General features: G+C 44.7%; 1 long non-coding RNA gene across 1 annotated transcript; it reads left to right on the top strand.

Moving 5' to 3' along the window:
- Window positions 1–1,352: 1,352 nt before the first annotated feature.
- On the top strand, window positions 1,353–4,574 carry LOC128797387 (uncharacterized). The gene is made up of 3 exons (XR_008434111.1): window positions 1,353–1,476; window positions 2,127–2,189; window positions 4,182–4,574. It is a non-coding gene; the product is annotated as an uncharacterized LOC128797387 (long non-coding RNA).
- The last annotated feature ends 420 nt before the right edge of the window (window positions 4,575–4,994 follow it).

Genomic DNA, 4,994 nt, shown 5'->3' on the forward strand with positions numbered 1-4,994 from the left:
TGACCTGAAATATGCAGTCATGAGCCAGTCAGGTGAGAAATCTGCACAATCTCGAGAATAAAACTCAGCTGTCACCTCATAATAAAAGTGACTGGTGCCTCTGGGAATGAAGAACAAGCTCTGGCTAAGCAAACTGCAAGGGCTGTTCATCATCACACAGAGTTGGACGTGCTTTTCATTTACCTGTTACTTTTCCCCCCCTTTCAAATTGCACCCATAAGTCATGGGAGGGGGAAATTCTCAATACTCAGCTTCATTAGACAGAGTTATTCTTTGAAATTCAGGGCAAGGAGCATATGGAAATTTCTCCAGCAAAGAACAGACACTACACCCAGAATAAGAATCAGCGGGTGCAATATTGAAATGAGTGCCATTATGGGTTATTTTGAGTCAGACCTCGATATGACTGAAATTCAATTACCTCTCCTGCTTTGAAGGGCCAAGTAGCTCAGAGAACACAAAGTGAGACCAGAAGGATTAAGAGAACAAAGGATCTGTGTTGATTGTTGTTCTTGGTAATTCTGGCTGTAACCTGCTCTGAGAGCCCTGGGGCTGGGGACAGTAAATGTTGTTTGTGCCATGGCTGTGTTCAGATTTCCTGCTCAAAGACAGCCTGTGCACAGCTGATCTCTTAAGCAGCCAGCTCATCTTTGGTAGGACCAACCTTGTTTGTAACTTGCCCTGAATCTCTGATTTGTCCTGAAAACTTGTTGAGTAGATGACTTTAGGTCTAGTTTGCATATTTTTCTTCTTGTAGCCTGCGTTTCTGTCTCCAGTCAAAGGCTGTTCTCTTCTTTTGCCATAATATGAATCTTGCCATTAAAAATGGGTGTGCAGATGTAGGGTGAGAGCAGTCAAATGGTGTGGGCCCAAACCACACCATATTTGCATTTATAACCAAATGGGTGAGATACTGGATGCTCAAAACTCCCTGGCTGTGGCCTCTTGCAGTGCTGGGTGACAGCAAGAGAAAGATTAAAATCTGTTGGTTAACAGGATTCACTTTTATTTATAACACAAATGTTCTGTTAAAATTTTACCACGACTTTTCCCAAAGCAAAACGTTTGTCTCAGGGTGGGGCTGAGCAAGTGGCACCCTGCTCTCCTGGGAAATTTAGGAACCTTGAGACAAAGTGCTGTTTTAGAAGATAAATCTCCTTTCTCTTACACTGCTATGCTGCTCTAAATCAAACCCGTCCTCAAAAGAATCCTTGTCCAGGAATTCCACTGTGGTGCAAGCACGGGATAGAGGCTGAATTCCCAGCTGATCCTGTGTGTTTGTGACCTCAGCCTGCAGAAGGAGCACACCACTTTGGTACCAGGCTTTGCACAGCTGGTTGGCAGCTCTCTGGGTGCCTCTGGCCACTGCAGCTTTGTCAGGGCCAGCTGGTGAGACCCCAACAGTGTGAGAGTCCCTGTTCCCCCAGCCCGGCAGCCGAAGAAGAGGGTTGGAATGCACAAAGTTGAGTTTTCAAGGTTGTTTATCCTTTCTTATCTATAACAATCCCTCTCTGACCTGCCGAGCTCTGCCCACCATAGCATCCTGTCTGCCCTCAGGGTGGTGTTTACCTTTTCTATCCAAAGTTACACACACTCTGTTTATAACAATGCACCAATAGCTAACATCTACGTTGGGCAGTGTGTTCCCATCCTAAACCAACAGAAAAGTGTCACCACCACACCCAAGACATGGAGGGCAAGAAGAAAGGAAAGAAAGCCAGGACACACCCAAATTCCTCCATCCTGTACCCCCCTTGAACCCCATCCTAAAAATCCCAAAATTCTACTTTTCCACCCTGTGTTAGTTCAAATATCACACTGCTCAAACCCTTGTGGCTTGTAATTCCTCATACAAAATTGACAGCCTTTTCCACAGGCTAAAATTGAAGCCAGAGGTGTTTTTTACTTCATGCCAGGATCTCCAAGCCCCCTGCCAGGGTCTGGAGCCAGCCAGGGCAGCCAGAGGGATGTGCTGGGCTCTGACACAGCTTCAGAGCAGTGATGATGTTTTCCAGTCAGTGCTGAACTCCAGCCAGCCCAGCAGCCGTGCGTGGGGTGTGGCTCCTCCTGCAGTGATGCTCTGGATCTCTCCCTGACCTGGCATTTCCCATTTCCCATCCTTCCAGCCAATCCTGACACCTTTGCACCAGGATGGAGAAGTCAGAGCCTGCAAGCACAGGAAATCTTGGGTTTGTAGTCCACAAGAGCTTGAAGAGAAAGCTTGGGCTGAGATTTGTGTTGCTAAGGGGATAATGCATTTGTAGCAGATTTATGTTTTGCTTCCTCCTTTGTAAATATTTCCTAACTCACATTTTTAATATGGATTCTATTCCTTTCTTACACACCCTTTTAATGCAGAAATGTGATTATCGGTATTTTTAAAAAATAATAACTTGCAATGATCACAGCGCCATAATGGAAACAAACTGAATTTGAATTCCATTTTAGGGCTCATTCGATGTAAAAATAGGCTTTAGGCATAAGTGCAGCTTTGCACATGCCCCCACACTAACAGAGATATAATGCAACATTTCGTTAATGGCTCTAAAAGCAACTATAGCCAAATAAAACCCTTTAGGATAGAGAGATGTACATAATTAGAGTTGTAGATGTCAGATTATTCCATTTTTCTTTGACTCCTTACGAGATGCATTGTCCTGTGCCCCTGCATAGAGCCTGGCTCCAGCAATTGCACAAAGGCAATTGTTATCAATGCCTTTGCCTTCTCTGGAAATTAGAATTCAAATTTTGTCCTTTCAAACGCTCAGCAAAGAATGTCTCTGAAATTACCATTCAATAGGTACCATGGGATTATTGCCACATCCATTTCCTTCAGCTCAGCCTAAGAGCTGTTCCGTGGTCAGTTCAATCACCATTCCCCCTTGGAAACGCACAGCCTGTGGCTTGCTCCTCTCCCTGGATTACCAGAGCTTTTTATTTTTAAAGACAGTCACATATTCTGCGGGCCAGGCTCGTTGGGAGGCTGCTGTGCTGGAATAGAGTGTGTTGTGGCTGGAAATTAGGGAAACAGTGCTTCACTCCCAGCTCAGCAATAATGCCTTACAGAGGGAGTGGGACAGCTTTCACTGGGGTTATTCAATTTAGACAGGATCTCAGGAAGACCTTACTTCAATTTACATCAGAGCCTGGCTCCTTCTGCCAGAAGTACCTGAACAGAGGCACAGAAATTCTTAGAAAGCGAGGAGCTGCCCCTTTCAGGGTTGTTTCTCAGTGCTGGCAGCGTGTGAACTGCCACAAGAGCTTCGGCTGCTCTCTGACCCCCACGTTGTGCTCTGCTCATTAGCACCGGCACTGAGGAGTTGCTTTCTGTGCCTCACACTGCTGAGGACAACAGATGGAATTGGAACTTGTTGAAATTCAAGTTTCATCACTCTTGTGTCCTTGGTTCTCTTTATGACCCGATGCTTCAGTGAGCCGCTTCCACACACACGGGCATTTTGCAGCAGCCAGGAGGGTCCTTGGCATTGTTTTCAGCAGCTCAAAAATCCAACTTCACCTGTGATTTACAGCGCTCCCATCTATTTCTGAGAAATAAAGCTCACAGGTGATGGCAAAGAGGGAATTCCAAAGACGATAACATCCCAGTCCCAGTGGGCTTCTCTTGCTGAGCAGATCCCAGTGTCAAATGCACTCTGAAAGTTTCTGCTGTCCTTTACTGCTCTTTGTTCTTAGGCTCAGTGAATGCATAAAAAGCAGACAGGTACTCTCCTAAAAATTCTCGTGCACATCGAAGTGGACTAATTATCTTTAGAAAAGCATTGCTCCCTCTGTAGAAATTCCCAGCTACTGTTGGCAGACTGAGAAGTAATCCAGCAAAAAACTTCAGTGTAGCTGAGTTCAATTGATTTTGTTGCAAGAATTACAGGCAATTTAAGGCATGGCAGGAATGCACTTCCTTTTTTTTTTTTTTTTTTTTTTTTCTTTTCCTATTTTCAGCTGTTTTCCAATTACAAAGTGCTCCTGTCCTGGCATGAACATCTGCATTCACTTGGCAAAAGACACATTTCTGATAGAACAGCAAATTCTCCCGTGGTATTAAACCACTGGTTGTTTGTTTTTTTTTTTTTTCATTCCCAAACTTGTATAGACAAGAGAGGAGAATGATGTCATCTCTGATATTGCAATAATAACCTTTTCCCAATTCTTGATTCCTCTTGTAGGTTTAAGCACTGAAACCCCAGCAGTGCCTCATGTTTGAAAAGCAACATTGTCACTGAGCGCAGGACTGGGCAGGACTTTCCATCCAGTTTCTCCTCCACACAAAGACAAATCCCAGTAGAAATTCTTGAGTAATTTTTGGATGTCCAGGAGTACCTGCATGAAGTGCTGGGAATCCTCAGTTCTCCGTGTGATAACTGGGAGAGCCCTTGACTGATTTTAACCTTTCTTCGGGTCAGTCTTCTTAATTAAATCATTAAGGATATTAATATTTCAGCTGAGGCTTCTGTGAAACTCTGTCCCATTCCTGTGGGAAGGGATGAGGTCTCAGGACTGGCACATTCCTCCTGCTGGGTACAGAATAATTCCTTTTCACTCTCTTTTTGTGGCTTGGTATTCCCCAACAACCCCAAGACTTATTCAGAGGGAAGTAAAAAAATCTTGGCTGCTGAAAAAAAAAAAAAAAAAAAAAACCAAAAAAAAATAAAGCTTTTAAAAAATATGAAATATCTGGTGAGTCCTACCAGCAGAACACCGCAGGGTAGGCATTAATGACCCGTTAATGCACTGCTCGGGTGGTAAATGGCCCATTAATGCTCCCTTGCCAGGTCAGCGTGATTTATTCAATTTCACAATTTATTCAAATTCCCAGCCAGGGCACGGTGGAGCAGGGAGGGAGGCACAGAAGTGGCGTTTGGGACACGAACAGCACAGGTCTAGCTGTGTTCTTTACAGCCGCCTTAGGGATGTTTTCCCGCAGGAATGGACAGAGGAGTGTCTGGCACTGCGACACTTGGAGCCACGGACAGCCCTAA

Source organism: Vidua chalybeata, chromosome 18, assembly GCF_026979565.1.
Source record: "Vidua chalybeata isolate OUT-0048 chromosome 18, bVidCha1 merged haplotype, whole genome shotgun sequence".
In the NCBI taxonomy this organism is placed as follows: Eukaryota; Metazoa; Chordata; class Aves; order Passeriformes; family Viduidae; genus Vidua; species Vidua chalybeata.